At 39.1% G+C, this 22874-nt stretch overlaps 1 pseudogene across 1 annotated transcript in view; it reads right to left on the bottom strand.

The window, feature by feature from the left end:
- Positions 1 to 744: 744 nt before the first annotated feature.
- The window catches only part of LOC148596886 (uncharacterized), a 37282-nt pseudogene continuing 15152 nt past the window's right edge, over positions 745 to 22874 (bottom strand). Inside the window, exons 7-15 of the transcript XR_015919228.1 lie at positions 16029 to 16176; positions 15033 to 15291; positions 10014 to 10630; positions 9016 to 9122; positions 6143 to 7441; positions 5296 to 5329; positions 4047 to 4322; positions 2423 to 2450; positions 745 to 1257 (exon numbers count right to left, since the gene is read on the bottom strand). The product of XR_015919228.1 is annotated as an uncharacterized LOC148596886 (transcript). The remainder of the gene's footprint in view (positions 1258 to 2422; positions 2451 to 4046; positions 4323 to 5295; positions 5330 to 6142; positions 7442 to 9015; positions 9123 to 10013; positions 10631 to 15032; positions 15292 to 16028; positions 16177 to 22874) is intronic.

Raw genomic sequence — 22874 nt, 5'->3', positions numbered from 1 at the left:
ATAATTAACGGAGTGTAGCCCAATAGGGTAGCCCTCAATCTAGTGATATAAAAATGCATCAAGACGGATATTTCCCCCATTTAATAACAGGCACTTTTTTACCTCAACATTAATATGAATCAAAATCTAAAATAATAGGGAATGTACAGTTGGATTATGTTCTATGAAAGTTTTTTTAATATCATTCGGTGGTGTAGGAGGCGCAAGTGTAAGACATGGGGATTCCTTTGCGTAGCAGAACGTGAGAAGGAAATGCGGACGTAAGGACTGACATCCCTATGACTATTAATCCCTCCACTCAAGTGGTTTTTTTTTGGGGGGGGGGTGGAGGTATAGCAATAGTTTGATATTATTTCATTATATTATTTCGCATAGTGCATGTGCCCCACGTTGGGTGCCATTGAAACCAAGTTTGGAAGGCTTTGCTTTTCCATAAATAAACATGGATGATTTGGATTATTTTATTGATAACGGGAATCTGTCATAATTAAATTAATGACCCTGTAACACAGTAAATTACTACAAGTACAGAGGAAATCACGATAACTCTATTTTAAATAAATAACATATTAGGGGTTTTATTGGTTATGTCGACCAACGAATTCAAATTCCCAAAGAATATTATACTTTTGATTGAAAAATTTCCCTGTCTGGTCTTGATTTTCGTTAGAATCTTGGTTACTTTCGGACTCTTGAACTAACGAAATTTTGGAAAAGCAAATTGAAACGACAAAAACAAGTACCTTCATTTTCTTTGATTTAATTTTCATACTGTAATAATGTCACACATTTTAAACATCGTAGAAAATTGAATCATTGAAGCCAATTGTTGATTTCTTTACAGCATCGTAATAAACATAAAATGCAAATACATGACCCGAGTTGGCGATGTTCGACACTAATATGATGGTTGTAGTATTACGCTATTCTCCATTGTTGAGTACATTACTTGTGTATTTTATTTCCTGCCTTGCTATCATAGCTGTAACCCTTTCAGACAACCCGCTTTACCAATTCTAGTTACAGCTTTTATCAAGTTTTCAGTTGATGCCTGTGGACTGTTTCTGTTCCATTTTCTTAGAATCTCTCTGGTTTGATCCAACAGTTTGTCTTTATACCGGTACCTTATATTTTCTAGTTCGGATACATCCAACGCCAGCTCTATACCAAGTTGTAAGGAACTGTCCCCAATGTGGTTTGATATGTACGTCAGAAGTTTTGAAGTAGGTGTTTTTGCCAGTTTCTCCCTGTCCATATCTATCAAATACACTACTAATATACAATAGTTCCAATGGCCAATAATACGTACACAGATTTATCGAAGAGTCTGATGGCTTTCTTAGGGAGTGAATTTATTTTTGTAATAAAAGGACTGTGGAAAGTAAATTAAATGATTACTTTATATTTAATTTATTATTACTGTTAACAACAAGTGTGAATTTTTCTGTAGCTTTATTTTTTTTATTATTGCTTCTCGGGCGTTAAACCCCAACAAACAAACAAAACAAACTCATTCATTCTTATTTTCTTTTCTATTTTACATTTGTTTGTTTGTTGGAGTTCAACGTCCGAGCAGCAATATTTCAGCTATATTCAGACAATGAACATGAAATGGATGATAAAATGAACATGAAATGAAAAAAAAAGAATGGGACACAAGGATAATAGGGTCGACAAATTTTGATTGCCACTAGAAAAAGGGGAATGGGTAATGTCGGGCAATTTAGCCTCCTGTGGCGGAGCGCAAAGGTTCCTACTCCTGTCGAATACTACAGCAGGGTTCTTTAACGTGCGAGAAACGTGGCACCTTTCCCAACACGGTGCATCACTATGGTTTGCGGTCAGGTTTTCCGTATTATAGCCTGACAACCCCAGCATGTAACACGCCAGGGGTACCCCATTCCACCACCTGGGGCACACATCCCAGTTGCTCTGTGGGCAGAGCGCCTAGCCCCCGGCTAGGTTTCTGAGCACTATTTAGTCGCCTTATACGACAAGCTTAGCGCTGCTGCAGGCCTATTCTTTTAACACCCGGACCTGCACGGGGCTATCACAACATGTTGATATCTGTGTAAAATTATCTATGCGGTTTAATGTTTATGATTGTGTTGTTATTTAATGTACCACATGTAAGGAAGAAGGCGTTTTAAGTTTGATAAATTGTGGCTGATTAAATTGTAGTTGCCTTGACACTAAAATGTTTAAACTTATCATACGTTTGTTTTAATAAGTGGTTATAAAGAAAAAAGTCTGTTATTTCATTTTGTAATCTGTACATTATCTGTGTATTGTTCGTGTGTTGTTTCTGCTAATACTGACTAACTTATATCCGAATCTCTGAATACAAAGATATGCAATATCCTGAAGACCATTCTATATTTAAGTTATCTACTGCAGCAAACATGAATAAAAATACCATTACCTTCAGGCAAATCTATGTCTCTAAGTACCTGAAATTAACCAAACAATTAATATTAAAAAGTAGTATAATCTCAATAACAATAATTGTTAATTTTCTTTAATATTCGCATTACTTCAGTTTCCTGTTTAGTAAGGTAGTTTGATAAGCGGATATTTTGGGGTAGCATGCTTGCCTCGAGTTTGGAATACAGTGGGTTCGATCCCCGGTCAGGTCCCGCAAATGTGATAGTAACTAATTCTCCGCCAAGCACGCAATATTAAAGGAATAGAATGACAACAGTCTGACTCAGTGTCATCAATATGTTTCTTCGTGAGGTGACATACCTAACTGTGAGAAAAAAAGAGACTGGACAGTAGGATAATAGGATTGATAAATTTTGATTGCCACTGGAAATAGAGGTGGGTAGGGTCCGACCTTACCCATCCCCCCTTTTTCCAATGGCAATCAAAATTTGTCGACCCTATTATCCTTGTGACCCATCCTTTTTTTTACATTTCATGTTCATTTTATCATCCATTTCATATTCATTGTCTGAATATAGCTGAAATATTGCTGCTCGGACGTTAAACCCCAACAAACAAACAGAACATGACAAAACGGTGAAAAGGGTCGTTCGAATTTGTGACCCGAATCAGGTCTTCAATGTCTTTTGAAGTGTTTGTTTGTTTGTTGGGGTTTAATGTCTTTTGAAGTGTATATATATATTTGACTACACACATTTGATTATTATTCATGATATTTCCGTAATGTTTATGCATTGTTTATTATTGTATTTTCGATATTTAGGCATTTTATAGAATATTTGGCAGCAATGAGCCAAGCGATAGAATCACATTTTTTGCAAAAGTAAATGATAACATAGATATATTATAGGACCTATTAGGCGTTATGCTCAGATTTTTTGTTGATATAGGACAATTAGGTTTACTTTTAGAAGATATGTAGGCACAACATTTTTGAACATCTATGTAAAATGCACGTTTATGGTGTTCTTATCATTTAGTTTAGACTTGTCACATTGAATTTTCATTTTGCTCATCAGGCACAAAGGCTCCAATTTTTGCTCCTTTTTCGAAATTTATTTTTCAATGAAAACACATACTAGGATTGATTGTTTTGACATATTTTGACTTGATACTGATATTCATAGGCCTTTTATGATTATTAACGCTGATTTATGTTGTTTTTCTGTACTTATTGGAACATGTGTTTATGATATTTACATTTTGTATTGTAGCTTTTTACCTTCCTCCGGGGAGTTTTGTTATGAAATAAAGGAATTTACAACTCAATTAGGCTTAAGACATAACACAAACAATTGTTGCAGTGTCCATAAAAAGTACTGTGAAAGTTCTATTGTTTTTGATGGCGATTTTCGTGGTTTTAGTGGTTAGGCCAATCGTGACCCAACGAACAAGAAATTTCCATTGATGTGTATTCTAAAAACATCAAAACCTCGATTCAAAAGTCCACGAACTTTCTTCCTAATCCACGAATTAAAGTACTTTCACAGTATATTATTCCAGGAACTGAAATTGAAGCAAAACTGAATTTTCGCTGTACACCAAAAATTGTCAGAAAAACATCTGGTAAACAAATGGATAACTGGAATATAAAGACTTACCTGACACAATAGATGAGAACTTATATCACAGTTTGTCAAAGCATTTGATAGGTCGGAGAATGACGCAGATTGATTCGCCTCTTTCCACAAATACAGAGCCATGAATTTTAGATCATCGGGATTCTGGTGGCTAAACTGATATTCTAAATTCTCCCAAGTATTGACAGACACCGAGATGCACAATAATCTCTCGGCACTTGTAAGGGGGTATTTCTGCTGCAAGACGTCGAATATGCCTGTTAAGTGGACACTGTTCCAATTCGAGTCGACCTAAACCTAAGGTCAAAGACTAAGATGATAATTTATAATAAATTTATTCATTTTGATGGCATGACCTTTGTGTGTATTAGGGTGTTAGGGACGAATAAAAACCAACATCATGTATATGTAGTGGGTCTGAAACATGATGATTTTTTAGCCTTTATATTACTTGATACATGATCTATATACAACTGTTAGTTACGTAACATTTTAATTTCCCGTAAACAATGAAATAAATAAACAGATTGATTGATTGTTCGGGTTTCACGCCCGAGCAGCAATATTTCAGCTATATTCAGGCGATGAACATGAAATTAGGTAATATGTATAACTTTTTTTCAATCAACAAACCTTTTCTTCAAGACATGTTGTAGTATCCAACATGAACAAAAGCAAAATGATGAAAAAAAAACCACTTACACATACACACATTTTCTTAAACAATTCGGCCCCGTGCAGGTTCGGGTGTTAGAAGAATAGGCCCGCAGCAGCGCTAAGCTTGTCGTAAAAGGCGACTAAATAGTGCTCAGAACTCTAGCCGGGGGCTAGGGCATTCTGCGCACAGAGCAACCGGGATGTGTGCCCCAGGTGGTTGAATGGGATACCCCTGGCGTGTTACATGCTGGGGTTGTCAGGCTATAATACGGAAAACCTGACCGCAAACCTTAGTGGTGCACCGTGTTGGGAAAGATGCCACGTTCCTCGCACGTTAAACAACCCTACTGTGGTATTCTGTCGGAGTAGGAACCATAGGGCTCCGCCACAGGAGGCTAAATTGCCCTACCCTACCCACCTCTCCCTATTCACCTCTCCCTATTACCAGTGGCAATCACAATTTGTCGACCCAATTGTCCTTGTGTCCCATCCGTCTTTCATTTCATCATCATTTCATGTTCATCGTCTGAATATAGCTGCAATATTGCTGCTCGGACGTTAAACCCCAACAAACCAAACCAAACCATCTTAAACAATTCGAAAATTACAATACCTTTGCAATTTCCCTGGCATTTCTTTAAAAAGACCTAAAATATGAAAAAATATTAAAAAGTGTTAAAAAAACGTTTTATGCAGATGTGGACTTATTTAACGTGTCTTGATAAAAATCAGTTACGACGTTTTTACAGCAACCAAGGACTTTGTATCCTAGTATTACCGCCAGATACATTGTAGAGCCAATAAACACACAGTTATTATGGTTTAGTGTTAATTTTTGCTTTAGATGCTTCTACCGTCATATAATGAAGTGTAAACAATTGTCAGCTGATTGTTAATCAAATAATATTAAGCATAGTATATTTGAAAAATTTCTTTGGCTCGTTTAAATTTCCTCTACATTTATGCAGTGTTTTACTTTGATAAAAGAAGCAAAATAGATAAATTTCAACAAATTGTAACCACACGTTTCATGGGAATGATTTTCATGCACATACAATAGATTCACCAACAAAATTTGTGTTCACTAAGATTCTTCGAGTTTAATATCAGAAAGTCTCAAAATAAAACGTTTTGCTGATCTGAACAGTGTAATTTCCCTTAGCGTTTGTGTAACCACTCTTTTATGAAATGTTTGTGAATTTGACCAGTAGTTGTTATATGTTTGGTTAGGTTCACGACTGAGCAATAAATTTAAGAAGGTTGACACATAAGCTTCATTTGATACAAGTTACCACTCAAACAGAAAGTTGGCTAAAACCTGAAAACAATTTCCTCGATACAGTTATCCTAAATAAATATTGTGTCATAATATCAAAACCATCAAAAAGATATAAATTGTTGGTGTTTACTTGAATGTAAAGTTCAACTTTTTGCTAAATATTCATGCAGAAAGAAAGTACCTTATCCGCAAACCATAGTGAGAGATGCCTAACATCATGGGAAGTTCCATGTTTGCAGCTCCATGTCAGATCTCCTATTGAAGGAATGTCTATATGAGGAAAAAAGCAGATTGTCTTCCGAAAGAAACTTTTACATATAACACCAAAATCTATCTCGAATGGCATAGAATTGTTTCCGTTACCGTCACTATCTTAAAGCACTGTGTAAAATTCCGAAATTCTATGAACAGCTGCAGTAAGGCACTCTTGTACTGAAGAAGCAAGGGAAGGGATTATGTTGACTACATTAGACACATGGATGAGACTCACTATGATACGTTTGCCTTTTACTTGAACTGCAATATCATGTTTATCATCAACCTGCACAACAAGGAGGTTACTGAACATCATTTTTCGCCCTTCGTAAGTTCTGATATTCCACATGTTAATTAACGAAGCCATATATCTATAAGCGAGAGCAGGTGGAATTATCTCGCCTACAAACCGGAAGGACATTATAATACTTGTGTGAGGTAAACATTTCTTCTTCAAGTAGTTCGTATCATCTGGCTTTTGTACCATACAGGGAATGAAATAGAAAGGAACTCCTGGACTACTTGTTCCGTTCGAATCAAGGGTATTTTGTTCAGGGTTATCTCCACTATCGCCAGCGACTTCGTTCTGCGGGATTACTAACACATCAAGATGGACAAGAATATCAAGTAGATAATCTTTATGCGAAAGGAATGTTGTGAAATTCTCCCGATTCCATAACAGCAAAATATCGTCAGTTTTAATAGTTCCTGTTTGATGTAGCGAATCATGAATATTCTCATATGCCATTCCCTTAGGCCAAAACTGTTTTTCTGTTACTAAAGATCTCAGGACATCAACCAGAAAAACTGGATTGATAATAATGTACTTTCGTAAGTTAACCTCATCAAAGTATAGTAACTTACCAAGAGAGTGTTGAAGTTTCAAAAACGTTTCAAGCTGTTTATTCGTCAGTACCATTAACTCATTCTTCTTATTCATTGTCGATAATTCATCTTTTGAGATGATATTTACACCTTTTTCTACCTTCTCCGCAAGCTGGAGTTCAAGCGGAACCCATGCTGTAGGCATTTCTTCCCCCCACCTAGGATGTTCAAATGCTTTATCAATTAGCTCATTTCTAAGTATTTCTACTTCTGGATCCTCTTGGTCGGTTGCATTTATGAATAAAAGGTTCTTGAACTCCAAATGTGCGATGCCTTGGTGGTGTTTGAACAATTGCCTTAGCGAAGCAATTAATTTTCTTCTACGGGCTTCCCGTTTGCTCTACAATATAGGTCAAAATAGTCAATCCCCGTGCAGGTCCGGGTGTTTAAAAGAATAGGCCTGCAGCAGCGCTAAGCTTGTCGTAAAAGGCGACTAAATAGTGCTCAGAAACCTAGCCGGGGGTTAGGCGCTCTGCCCACAGAGCAACTGGGATGTGTGCCGCAGGTGGTGGAATGGGGTACCCCTGGCATGTTACATGCTGGGATTGTCAGGCTATAATACGGAAAACCTGACCGCAAACCATAGTGGTGCACCGTGTTGGGAAAGATGCCACGTTCCTCGCACGTTCAAGAACCCTGCTGTGGTATTCGATAGGAGTAGAAACCTTTGCGCTCCGCCACAGGAGGCTAAATTGCCCGACCTTACCCATCCCCCTTTTTCTAGTGGCAATCAAAATTTGTCGACCCTGTTGTCCTTGTGACCCATTCTTTTTTTATCATTTCATGTTCATTTTATCATCCATTTCATGTTCATTGTCTGAATATAGCTGAAATATTGCTGCTCGGACGTTAAAACCCAACAAACAAACAAGCAAACAAACAAAATAGTCAAGCTAGGTTCAATTTTCTACAGTCTACGGCTAATGTTGATAGGGTTTTCAAATAGTTCATAAATACAAAATACCAATCATATATATTCCGCATTTCTATATGCTAAAAGTAGGTCTTTTGTTAGCTACGATGGGTATTTAAGATATGACACACGAAGTATAAAAACAAACAAAAACAAGATGTTTTATTGCATTATCATTACCTCATTAACCACGGTAGTACCATTTTTGGATGTTGATAAGTCAAATTTAGTTAAGTGATTGTTCGGGTTTAACGCCTGAGCAGCAATATTTCAGCTTTATTCAGGCGATAAACATGAAATGAATGATAAAATGAACAGGAAATGATGATGATGAAATGGTATGGGACACAAGGATAATAGGGTCGACAAAAGTTGCCTGCCACTAGAAAGAGGAGGAATGGGTAGGGTTGGGCAATTTAGCCTCCTGTGGCGGAGCGCAAATATTCCTACTCCTATCGAATACCACAGCAGGGTTCTTTAACGCGCGAGGAACGTGGCATATTTTCCAACAGGAAGCAACACTTTGATTTGCGGTCAGGTTTTCCGTATTATAGCCTGACAACCCCAGCATGTAAAACGCCAAGGGTACCCCATTCCATCACCTGGGGCACACAACCTAGTTGCTCTGTGGCAGAGCGTCCTACCTCACGGCACTATTTAGTCGCCTTTTAAAACAAGCTTAGCGCTACTGCTGGCCTATGTTTTGACAGCCGGACCTGCACGGGACTACAGTCAGTATAATTAGTGCATGCAAACATTTTCTGAATTAATTTCAAATTATGTTAAACTTATATTAATGATAATGCACTTAGGAAAATGGAGGGAAAATTATTGTGGACTTTTCCCCTTAAAGTCAAAATAATCTATGTCATGGATGCTTCAGAATGAAAAAAGACCAGACTTAGAAAAATGATAGGCCACCCACTGCCTGATTCATGCACAAAATGATACGTAATTGTATTTCTAAAAGCGTCTCCATGCAATGTAGTGAAAAGTCTTACCAATGGTACTTTATCTTTATGTGTTGCCACTAGCAAGATCTTTGGGAACCCACTGACTAGTTTTGGAGAGTACGTAAGAATGGAATTCACCCAGTGTATCAAATATACTAGATAAAAGAAAAGAAGTATCGCCGTTAAGTTTGGGAATCCATTTTATTTGTGTATTGGCCTACAAAAACACAGAATACGGTGATTTTATATACGCTCTTGGATCAAATACTCAGCAAAACCAACAATCAATCAATCAATCAATCAGCAAAACCATACGAATGTGTGTATGTTAACCTCTATAAGTTGCATTCCAATATTTAAAATCAAAGATCGAGAACAATGTTGACCAAATAAAAAACAAGAGATTCACAAGAGCCCGAATCGCTCACCTGGTTAAAATTTGTCTATCAAGGGCTTTAAATTTAACAAGAAGTTATTATCCAGTAATTTTGACCCAAGAAGACTTTGGTAGGACTTATTATATTGATGATTTAAGCAATTAAATTTAACAAGGAGTTGTCCAATAATTTTGTCTCAAGGCATTGGCAGGACTCATCATAAGGATCATTTGAGCAATTGAAAGTTTCTTTCTATCTATTATAGTTTTCAAGATGTTGGCTGATAACTGTTAAAAAAAAACCAGTCACTTTTCATCTTTTAAGAGCAACAACTCTTACAAGGAGTCGTCTGACATATTTGATCCCTAAAGACTTTTGAAGGCCTTATAATAAGGATCATTACAGCAATGAAAAGAGTTTGACTAAACCTAACGGTTTTGGAGATTTATGCGAATAACAACTGTCTGACCCCCATGTTCTATTTTTTAAAAATGGCAGCCATATTTTTTTACCGATCAAAAATCCCCACATCAGTTCTATGCAGGATACCCGAAGAAACATTTATACCAAATTTGGTTCCAATTTGTCAAGTAGTGTCGGAGAACATTTTTGAAAGAAATGACATTAAAAATCATGTGTTCTTTCTCTCTAGGTTGAAATTAAACATACCTGCCTCTGATGTATTCGCATAGAATGGTTCCTGCATTGATGCGATGTTAACTCGAAGATCTTTACTACCATTAAACATCAGGACAAATACTCCTCTGCTTGTAATAAATAATTGATGTGTCATATAAAATTCCTTCTGTCCTCCAAAATCCCAAATATCGAACGGGACGATTTTCTGTCGATATTTTCCCTCCTTGATGGCTTCGATTATCAGCTTGTTGATTTTACACTGTGTGTCACCACTTGACATGATGTCTCTCAACAGCTTTCTGTAATTCTCAGTTTCTTTCATTGCAGACGCGACTTTTGGATCAAACAAAACATTTGCCATTTCAGGAGACAAATTTATGTCTACATCTGAATCAACTCTCTTTTTCGAAAAAAAATGTTTCTCTTTTACCTTTGATGTTGTTTCTGAACCAGGAACTTGTTTCTCATCTATTGGTGTCCGTGCTTCATGGGTATGCACATTTTTTAGGGTGTTGCTACATTGATGTGTTTCATCTGAGATTGATTGCTCTTGGAGTGCTAAATTGACTGAATTACACGTACTTGCACAAATGTTGACGTTGTAATTTAATGACATCAACATTCCGGTTACAGTATCAATTTTGGAACTTCCTAAAAAGATGTAAACGTTGAAGTAACTGAAAGATCTTAATAGTAACTTTTTTTTTGTCTACATGCGCTTTATATTTACTTGATGATATTCCTTTCTTTATTTAGATCTGTATTTTTGAGAAAACAAAACATCCATCTGTCATTAAATTTAACTTAATCAAACCAATTCAAGAACAATAACTCTTACATAGTGCCACTTTAACACATAATCTATATATTTTGTATCTCGAAAGAACAACAACGGAATGACAAACTCAGACTGCTAGTGGTATTTCACTGTTTCTGAGATGGAAATAAAAGTGATTATATGGGGTTTTGACATGAATGTATAAAGACAGTTATTAACTTGTAACTCCTCCGAGTTCTTTTGACTTTCATGAATATGTTACATGAATAAACATCCAATGTATTACTTTGTATTCCGATACAACATACACTTAATCATGCTTACTTGTTCATTTGCCCCGTGCAGGTCCGGGTGTTCAAAGAATATGCCTGCAGCAGCGCTAAGCTTGTCGTAAAAGGCGACAAAATAGTGCTCAGAGCCTTAGCAGGGGGCTAGGGCGCTCTGCAAACAGAGCAACTGGGATGTGTGCCCCAGGTGGTGAAATGGGGTACCCCTGGCGTGTTACATGCTGGGGTTGTCAGGCTATAATACGGAAAACCATAGTGCTACACCGTGTTGGGAAAGATACCACTTTCCTTGCACGTTAAAGAACCATACTGTGGTATTCTCCCGGAGTACGAACCATAGGGCTCCGCCACAGAAGGCTAAATTTCTCGACCTACCCACCTCTCCCTATTTCCAGTGGCATTCAAAATTGTCGACCCCATTGTCCTTGTGTCCCATCCCTTTTTCATTTCATCATCGCCCCGATCTGGTCCGGGTGTTAAAAGAATAGGCCTGCAGCAGCGCTAAGCTTGTCGTATAAGGCGACTAAATAGTGCTAAGTAACCTAGCCGGGGGCTAGGCGCTCTGCCCAAAGAGCAACTGGGATGTGTGCCCTAGGTGGTGGAATGGGGTACCCCTGGCGTGTTACATGCTGGGGTTGTCAGGCTATAATACGGAAAACCTGACCGCAAACCATAGTGGTGCACCGTGTTGGGAAAGATGCCACGTTCCTCTCAGCCCCGTGCAGGTCCGGGTGATAAAAGAATAGGCCTGCAGCAGCGCTAAGCTTGTCGTATAAGGCGACTAAATAGTGCTCAGAATCCTACCCGGGGGCTAGGCGCTCTGCCCACAGAGCAACTGGGACGTGTGCCCCAAGTGGTGGAATGGGGTACCCCTGGCGTGTTACATGCTGGGGTTGTCAGGCTATAATACGGAAAACCTGACCGCAAACCATAGTGGTGCACCGTGTTGGGAAAGATGCCACGTTCCTCGCACGTTAAAGAACCCTGCTGTGGTATTCGATAGGAGTAGGAACCTTTGCGCTCCGCCACAGGAGGATAAATTGCCCGACGTTACCCATCCCCCCTTTTTCCAGTGGCAATCAAAATGTGTCGACCCTATTATCCTTGTGACCCATTCTTTTTGTTTTTCATTTCATGTTCATTGTCTGAATATAGCTGAAATATTGCTGCTCGGACGTTAAACCCCAACAAACAAACAAACGTTCCTCTCACGTTAAAGAACCCTGCTGTGGTATTCGATAGGAGTAGGAACCTTTGCGCTCCGCCACAGGAGGCTAAATTGCCCGACCTTACCCATCCCCCCTTTTTCCAGTGGCAATCAGAATTTGTCGACCCTATTGTCCTTGTGTCCCATCATTTTTTTTTTCATTTCATGTTCATTTTATCATCCTTTTCATGTTCATTGTCTGAATATAGCTGAAATATTGCTGCTCGGACGTTAAACCCCAACAAACAAACAAACAAACATTTCATCATCATATCATGTTCATTTTATCATCAGTTTCATGTTCATCGTCTGAATATAGCTGAAATATTGCTGCTCGGACGTTAAACCCCAACAAACAAATTATTTGTTTCCATGGAAGACCCAGGAAGAAGCTTTTATTTTTACTTGTTATGCGTTTATCAATTTATAAAAACCACACATCAGAACTTTCGGTTGATATACACAATCAAAAAGAATTATATCATTTCTTACGAGATATACCATTGTAGTTCGGCCATTTTTGACACTGAGTGCCGCCCCATGTAGGTCCGGTGTAGAAAGAATAGGCCTGCAGCAGCGCGAAGGTTGTCGGAAAAGGCGACTAAATAGTGCTCAGAACCTTAGCTGGGGGCTAGGACGCTCTGCCCGCAGAGCAACTGGGTTGTGTGCCCCAGGTGGTGGAATGGGGTACACCTGGTGTGTTACTTGCTGGGGTTGTCAGGCTATGATGCGAAAAGCCTGATCGCCAATCATAGTGGTGCACCGTGTTGGGAAAGATGTCACGTTCCTCGGACTTTGACGAACCCTACTGTGGTATTCTCCTCGAGTAGGAACCATAGGGCTCCGCCACTGGAGGCTAAATTGCCCGATCCTACACACCTCTCCCTATTTCCAGCGGCAATCAAAATTTGGCGACCCTAATATCCTTGTGTCCCATCGCTTTTTCATTTCATCATCATTTCATGTTCATTTTCTCACCAATTTCATGTTCAACGTCTGAATATAGCTGAAATATTACTGCTTGGACGGAGAAGCCGTTTTGTGATATGAATGAGCAAGTTATTGAACACATTTTAAATATTGGTAAATATCAATATGTTTGTTTGTTTGTTGGGGTTTAACGTCCGAGCAGCAGTATTTCAGCTATATTCAGACGATGAACATGGAATTGATGATAAAATGAACATGATATGATGATGAAATGAAAAAGGGATGGGACGCAAGGACAATGGGGTCGACAAATTTTGATAGCCACTGGAAATAGGGAGAGGTGGGTAGGGTCGGGCAATTTAGCCTCCTGTGGCGGAGCCCTATGGTTCCTACTCCGGGAGAAAACCACAGTAGGGTTCTTTAACGTGCGAGGAACGTGGCATTTTCCCCAACACGGTGCACCACTATGGTTGGCGGTCAGGTCTTCCGTATTATAGCCTGACAACCCCAGCATGTCGCATGCCAGGGGTATTCCATTCCACCACCTGGGGCACACATCCCAGTTGCTCTGTGGGCAGAGCACCCTAGCCCCCGGCTAAGGTTCTGAGCACTATTTAGTCGCCTTTTACGACAAGCTCAGCGCTGCATCAGGCATATTCTTTTAACACCCGGACCTGCACGGGGCAGGTAAATGTCACAAAACTATAAACCGTTTTTATTTCAAATTTTAACAATATGTTATTTAAGCGACGCCGAGTATAGATTTTGGTGTTTGTTTGTTTGTTGGTTGGAATTGAACGCCCGAGCAGCAATATTTCATGGATGATTAAATGAACATGAAATGATGATGAAATGAAAAATGGGACGGACACAAAGACAATGAGGTCGAGAAATTTTGATTGCCACTGGAAAGAGGGAGAGGTGGGTAGAGTCGGGCAATTTAGCCTCCAAAAAACCCCTTCGGGCGAAACGGGTTTTTGTCCGCCCTGCGTCAATTGGATTAATTGATACACTATAGCTTAATGTCCTGTGGTAGACATTTGATGCGTTTCAGGACGCAAACGAATCAACCAGACCAAGCTAATTCGACACGCTGAGCCGGAATTTTATTGTGCTAGCTCACGAAAGCAATAGGTCGCTGTTAGGCATGCCATTCCACTCGGACTAATTATTCTGACCCCAACCAAGTAGTCTCATAAGCCCCTTAAATACCACGTGCTAAGCGGAAAAGCAGTGATTATAGCCCCGTGCAGGTCCGGGTGTCAAAAGAATATGCCTGCAGCAGCGCTAAGCTTGTCGTAAAAGGCGACTAAATAGTGCTCAGAACCTTAGCAGGGAGCTAGGGCGCTCTGCAAACAGAGCAACTGGGTTGTGTGCCCCAGGTGGTGGAATGGGGTACCCCTGGTGTGTTACATGCTGGGTTGTCAGGCTATAATACGGAAAACCTGACCGCAAACCATAGTGGTGCACCGTGTTGGGAAAGATGCCACGTTCCTCGCACGTTAAAGAACCCTACTGTGGTATTCTCCTCCCGGAGTACGAACCATAAGGCTCCGCCACAGGAGGCTAATTGCCCGACACTAATCATCTCTCCCAATTTCCAGTGGTAATCAAAATTGGTCGACCCTATTGTCCTCGTGTCCCATCCCTTTTTCATTTCATCATCATTCCATGTTCATTTTATCATCAATTTCATGTTGATCGTCTGAATATAGCTGAAATATTGCTGCTCGGACGTTAAACCCCAACAAACAAACAAATCATTCTCCCACGGAAAGTCAATAAGAGATTAGCAGGTACCTTCAATATAGCTATTTATTATCACCTACTCTAGTATACTTAACCACTTGCCTTGTGGCAAATAAATCCATTTTTTATCTTTAATGCTAATTCCAGCCCTTCCCATGTAAATCCAAATACCGTCTGTCGATTCCGTCATGTCAGGTAATGGTTCACCAACAAGGACTTTAGCTAGTGAGCTCTTCCCTACACTAAACTGACCGACAAGGAATATTCTGCACCAAAAACAACGGTAAGCGCCGTATCTCAATAAGTCGTTGAAATCAGATGATGTATCTAAACCAAGGTTCTTCAGTTCTCCCATGACTGAAAAACATTATTTACTAACGAAATTCAGTAAATGCTATCTAAAGCCGAGCCCATTTTTAGATTTTACGCATTGATAAGTTTATCAAGGTTCAAATATATTTAATTTGTGTAGAAGGACTTTGTTGCTACGAGACTGAAGTCATCAATACAGAATTTTTTATGGTCGTAATCATGAAGTCTTGGATCGTTACGGTGTATCCATCTGCACATGAAAACTGATTTGTTCAACGTGTCATAGTTTTCCTTTCCTCTTTCGTCTACCCCGGACTTTTAATGAGCAACTCCGTGGATGCTAGGAAAGCTTACCCTACTGGTGCACCTGTCCTGGTCCATGCTTCTAGTTTTTAGAGGAGTCCGAGATGCTCATTGTCTTTAGTTACTTTGCATGTATTATTTTGGTTGTTCTTTGTTGTGTTTGTCCGTTTTCCATGCCTGGTCTTTGTCCCTGGGTAATATTCTTTTGATTTCCACTAGAATCTTGATTCCCTTGATTACTTTTTCTCAAGTGCCTGGTTGAGACAGCTCTTTGGGATGCTAAGTGCATGAAAGCTACCGTTTTTTGTTTTTGTTTTTTTTTTTATCAAAACAAACTAGTCTTAGCTAAACCATATAAGAGATTAAAGTTAACATCCTGAAGATTGCTATAGAAGGAGGAAAACATCGCTTTAATGTTTTTTATTAATTCGAAAAGGGGTTAATATCGTAAAGGAATCTAATAAATGCGCATGCATTACCATCCTCTGTTGGCTTCACTTTGTATTTCGCAGGTAATGTTCTTTTCTGTCCTCGGAGTCGTTTTCCTTGAATACGCTCCGCCAAGTCAAATGCAGGAGAGCTACGAGTCCTTCGAAAGACGACATTTTTATCCGTGTCTTCTTTGATCTGTCATATAAAAAGACTTGGACATATATCCAGTTGCGTTTAAGTTTGATAGATGGGTTGAATGAGGGATGAAATTAAAACGGTTATGTGGTATTTTTATGCCTAAAACTTAAGTCATAGCTGGGCCAATTATTCTTGTTGTGGAGACACAAATACTCAACACTAGTTTTGATATAGACTAAAAGCTCTAAAGAGTGTGAATCGCTAATCCGGAGAATTTTAAATCATGTGGTCATATCATTTGATCATTTCAACAAAAGATTTAGAGATTTCCCTATACATACATCATACCTGCCATCCACTGAACCACATGAACCATGTTAATGCAGAGATTTAGGCCAAAATGTTATTCCTCAAAGGTTTTCAATTGTAACTTTTGGGTGACCACAACCACCCCTGAGCCATCTGAGCTACACAGAGGTTAGACTATTGGTAGAGGTTATTCAGGTGACTAATGTTTCAAAACATGTTCATTGTATCATCCATTTCATGTTCATCGCCTGAATATAGCTGAAATATTGCTCCTCGGGCGTTAATCCCCAATAATCAATCAGAAACTAAAAAAGTCTCCGGCAGCAATCTTATATGATCTATAGAAACAAAAAGTGTCTATTTTTGTAGAACATCTTGTATACATCATTTTTTTTTAAGTTTGATTGAAATTTGCATACGGTTATCAAATTCTTAAGCAAAATGTAAAAAAATTTACAAACGAACGACATGTATATCTTGTTTACGTTTAACAATATTGTTGGTTTGTTTATTTCAGCTATATTCAGACGATGAACATAAAATGGATGATAAAATGAACATGAAATGAAAAAAAAAAGGATGGGTCACAAGGATAATAGGGTCGACAAATTTTGATTGCCACTGGAAAAAGGGGGGGATGGGTAAGGTCGGGCAATTTATCCTCCTGTGGCGGAGCGCAAAGGTTCCTACTCCTATCGAATACCACAGCAGGGTTCTTTAACGTGCGAGGAACGTGGCATCTTTCCCAACACGGTGCACCACTATGGTTTGCGGTCAGGTTTTGAAAAAAACATCATTACATGCAGTTTTTAGTTTTTAGAATGACCTAAACCGTTACTAGTAAGGATTGATTGATTGATTGTTAGGGTTTAATGTCCGAACAGCAATATTTCAGCTATATTCAGGCGATGAACATAAAGTTGATGATAAAATGAATATAAAATGATGATGAGCTTAGCGCTGCTGCAGGCCTATTCTTTTGACACCCGGACCTGCACGGGTCAGGCGATGAACATGAAACGGGTAATAAAATGAGCATGAAATTGCTAGTAAGGAAACAAAACCTGTATTAACCTTTCTTCACCTGACTTAGTATACCTTTATATCAAGTTTTATTTATGTTCCACCTTGGTAAACCGAAAATACAAAATATCCACTTTATTGTCTAATTTAAAAAGTTCAGACAGGTTTCACTGTACCTTTATTCTATTGTGCCCCGTGCAGGTCCTTTCCTTTAATTAAACCATTCTGGATTTCCTATTTGGCTCCTTCTAATTTCTTCTATTGTGTTTATATTTTGTTTGTTTGTTCGTTCGGGTTTAACGCCCGAGCAGCAATATTTCAGCTATATTAAGGCGATGAACATGAAGTGGATGATAAAATGATTGATTGAATGATTGTTGGGGTTTAACGTCCGAGCAGCAATATTTCAGCTATATTCAGACGATGAACATAAAATGGATGATAAAATGAACATGAAATAAAAAAATGGGATGGGACATCAGGATAATAGGTCGACAAATTTTGATTGCCACAGGATGAAAGGGAGGGATGGGTAGGGTCGGGCAATTTAGCCTCCTGTGGCGGAGTGCAAAGGTTCTTGCTCCTATCGAACACCACAGCAGAGTTTTTTAACTTTAACGTGCGAGAAACGTGGCATATTTCCAAACACGGTGCACCACTATGGTTTGTGGTCAGATTATCCGAATTATAGCCTGATAACGGAAGCATGTAACACGCCAGGGGTACCCCATTCGACCTCTTGGGGAACCCAACCCATTTGCTTTGTTCTGATCACTATTTAGTCGCCTTTTACGATAAGCTTAGCACTGCTGCAGGCCTATTCTTTTGACACCCGGACCTGCACGGGTCGTTAAAATTTGTAGTGCGTCTTTATATATGTGGAACATATATTGTTGGTGATTGTTATTCTCCAAGATCAACTTTCAGTTTGGTGGGACATGCAAATAGTGGAAAATATTAAGTAATGGAGTAGACTCAATAGTGTATAAGTCACGTAACAAGTACAGTTTGACAAATTCTAGTCACCTTTACACTTGTTCAGATGTTTCATATTTCATTTTACATGTAAAAAATGAGGCTTTTCTCTTTTTCGATTGACTATTACTTAAATGTTGTCATATTTATTTATCTCCATTCATAATTACTTTCAAAATAATTCTCTTGAGAATGTTATTGCATTGGGTGCTGACACAGATTGGTCTTTCCTGACCGACGAAATCGTTGTTGATAAGATTAGTTGTCTCCTGATCTCCTCATCATGAATTTTTTAACAGTATATCACGTGCTTTTGTTCAACCTTTTTCATATTGTACTAATAAGATTTACATTTTCAGTTATGATTTATGTTGGTGACATGTATTTTAATTTTTACAATAAAAGCCTCTATATACGGTGGGCCATCGGCAATCGTATAGATTGTGTGTTTTAATTGTTGCGAGGAGTATTTCATAAATACCGATCCCCCCTGTGGATCGCTATCCTTGTCATGGTAGGGGGGCTTGCGTGCCTCAGTGATCCTAAGAGCTATGCCAGCTGGAGTTTGTTCTCCTGGTAGGGATACCCATGCTGGAAAGGTCAAAGGTAAGAGGCCAGACTAAAGCGATCCGAACATCGACCGTGGGCCCGGTGTTTAAAATAAAAAGTGGGTTCACCTACTTGTTTGCCGTGAGTTGCAACCGTGAGTTATCGGTGGGCGACGAGGTCCTAGTGGATGAAGGTCGTATCTAGACTCCAGTCGTGACGTACCCCCCGTGTCATCGATTGCTGGATGATCCAGGATACGGCTGAATATGCCACTCGGCTCTTAGGTTATCTAAACGGGAGATCGGATGGACCCGGTTCGATCAATCGGCTGGTCACACCATGCCCTTCATTTGTCTACCTGCTTTACTGATGGCATTTTGTTTAATCCAATGTTTCTAAGATTTTCAAAAGCTTACAAATGGCAAATGAAGAAGGCGGTGGCTCATGGGTCAATGGAGTAGTACGCTGTCTATGCGATAGATAGATAGATACGCTCTCTTCGAGTATGTCGTCTCTGGAATCCCTGATGCTATCTGCTGGAAATCCGTAGAGTCCTAGCATCGCCTGTGTTGGCACTCGGTGGCGGGTGGGGAACAGAAACGATGAAACTTATAAAAACTTAACATGGCGACAAAAAACAACGGGGAGTCCAATATTTCTTATTACAAAAAACGAAAAAGTGATGTCTGCAATTCTTCTGACGAAAGTGATAATAACAGGCCAAGATTTATTGTAATTTCTGCAAAAGATTAAGACAAAAATGTTAATGACCTTTCTCCTTTTTTAATACAGAAAACTATCAAGGGTGTAGCTGGTGATGTTAAAGATACAAAGAAAATAAGATCAGGAATTTTAATTGACCTGGCCAATCATCAAATTTGTTAAAATTAACCAGGATTGGTGACCTTGATGTGGTTTCATCTGCACACAAGTCCCTAAATCAGTCACAGGGTGTCCCTAAATACCGAGGTCGAGACCTCGACGCCTTGACTGATGAAGATATATGTGAGGAACTGAAATCACAATGCGTTAAGTCAGTGAAAAAGCTTACTTCTCGACGTGCAGATGCAACCACACCAATGAGAACAATCCTGTTAACATTTAGTTCCACTTCAGTGCCATCTCATGTCTACATTGGTCCATACAGGACAGCTGGCAGTCTGTATATTCCTAACCCACTTCGGTGTTTTAAATGCCAGAAGTTTAGGCATGGAAAAGGCCAGTGTAGAGGAAAACTGTTTTGTTTCCGATGCTCTGAAGGACACGAGGGAATCGACTGCAAAAAAGATCTGAAATGCAGAAACTGTGAGGAAGCTTACATGTCATCATCTAAGATTGCCCTCTATATAAAAAACAAAAAGAGATTTTAAAGCTAAAAACTGAAAACAAAATTTCATATAGTGAAACCCGCCAGAAGTGGTCTCGTTCCAACAATTTTCTTGCATCTGGCAAAAAATCATATGCTAGTGTTGCAAAGCGTGCTTGTCTGTCCTCGACTGTTGAGGTGCAGACGATCATGAGTTGGAAAGAGCATATCAATGGTCTTGCCAAACTGCCCACTGAGGTATTCACCAAAATAATGAAACCATCCAAAACATGTTAAGAGGAAATTAAAAAGGCTAGAGCTAAAAAATCTCACCAATGTTCCCAGACTCAGTCATCCCAAAGTTCCGGATCATCTTCAAATCATCTCCATCATCACAACAATGATCATCTCCGTCTTCCAAATCTTCTCAACAGAAGAATGTCCAACCCGAAAAAAGTTCGGGAATTTCCGTGTGGAGGACTTCTAAGTCTAGGCGACAGATTGTGTTGCCTGTGGTGTCGGACTCGGATTCCGAGTCTGACGTTGAAACAACAGATCATGGACTTTGTCCAGGTGAAAACTGCCTGGGTCCCGACCTTGATCAGATTGACCAAACAGATCCTGTTGCCATGAAAAAATACAATGAGCAGCGTGCTCAGTCAATTCGAATTGACCTTAATGGTGGCCCTCGTACTAGAAGGTCATTGAGTTGTGGTCGCAGATCCAAGTCCCCCATTCGTCACCCCAAAAAATGGCCAAATTACTTCAATGGACTTGTCGAGGTTTAAAGGCTAATATTTAGGAATTAACCCTTCTTGTTCAGTCTATTTTACCAGTTGCATTATGTCTCCAGGAGACTCATTTAAAAGAAACGGATCAAATTTCCGTAAAGGGATATACAATGTATAGTACATTTGCTGAGGCAAATGAACGAGCTGCGGGTGGATCTACCATTTTTATTAGGGACAGAGTAATACATAGTTCAATTCTTTTAACTACCGATCTACAAGCAGTGGCCGTTCGATTATCCCTTGATAAACCCATAACCGTTTGTTCCATTTACATTCCCCCAAATTCAATTTTGTGCAGAAATAAATTAGTTGATTTGGTTAAACAGTTGCCCAAACCATTTATTATTTTGGGTGACTTTAATGCTCATAATCCTTTATGGGGAAGTAATCATACGAATGATAAAGGTAAAAAAGTTGAGGAGCTCCTTCAGCAAGAATATTTGTGCATATTTAATGATGGATCTTCAACGTTCCTTCATTCAGGCAATGGATCGTATTCTTCTATTGATTTAAGCATTTGTGATCCTCTCGTACTTTCAGAGTTTACATGGCGAGTTCATGATGACTTGTGCGGGAGTGATCATATTCCAATTATTTTGGAGCATTTATCCTCCAAAACGGAGGAACGTCAACCTCGTTTTAAACTTGAGAAAGCAGATTGCGCTTCCTTTGAAGCCCACTGTCTTGAAGAATTACGATTAGAAACGATAAAGGATGTTGAAGATCCTATTTTATTATTTAATGAAAGACTGACATCAGTTGCTAATAAAGCAATACCTAAAACCTCGACAAATCCAAAAAGGCCTAGTAAACCATGGTTTACTGATGAGTGCGATAAAGCGATCGAAGAACGCAATAAGGCCCATCGCCGGTTTGACAAAAATCCTACACCAGCAAATCTGTCAAACTTCCGAATATTTCGAGCAAAAGCTTGACGTACATGTAAACAAGCCAGACGAACCTCTTGGAAAAATTTTGTTTCTAGTATTAAATCTCACATTTCCCTCAATAAAGTATGGCATTTTATTAGAAAAGTAAAAGGAAAAAATTCGAATTCTTCAGTGAAACACCTTAAAGTTGGTAATACCACTCTAACCACCGAAAAAGATATCGCCAATAAGCTAGCCGAAACTTTCGCTAAACATTCATCCTCAACAAACTACAAACCGGATTTTCAAAAAATTAAATCATCTGCAGAAAAGACAAAATTAAACTTCAAGTCAAATAATGCTGAATCCTACAACTCTCAAATTTCTATAGAGGAACTGAAATCGTCACTGGCTAAAGCCCACGATACAGCTAGTGGGCTAGATAATGTTCACTATCAGCTTTTGAAAAATCTTCCTGATCCATCTCTGCATGCACTTCTTGCGTTGATGAACGAGATATGGACTTCTGGTGACGTTCCGTTCATCTGGAAAACGGCTTCAGTTGTCCCTATCCCAAAACCAGGAAAGGATCATACGGATCCTTCAAATTATCGCCCGACCGCATTGACAAGCTGCGTCTGCAAGACAATGGAACGAATGGTCAATGATCGCCTTGTGTGGTTCCACGAGAAGCACAACTTACTCACTAATATTCAGTGTGGTTTTAGGCAAGGCAGAAGTACTCTTGACCATTTAGTCCGGTTTGAAACGCTCATCAGAAATGCATTTGCTAAAAATGAACATGTTGTGTCGGTCTTTTTCGATTTAGAAAAAGCCTATGACACGACGTGGAAATTTGGTATTTTAAAAGATATATTTGATATGGGGTTGAAAGGAAGACTTCCTCTGTTTTTGTCTAATTTTTGTCAGATC

This window comes from Perna viridis, chromosome 15, assembly GCF_037379345.1.
Source record: "Perna viridis isolate PV_CMFRI_1.1 ecotype Kerala chromosome 15, ASM3737934v1, whole genome shotgun sequence".
Classification (NCBI taxonomy): Eukaryota; Metazoa; Mollusca; class Bivalvia; order Mytilida; family Mytilidae; genus Perna; species Perna viridis.
The sequence above is the reverse complement of the archived record's forward strand: the minus strand, read 5'-3'. Positions and strand labels throughout refer to the sequence as shown.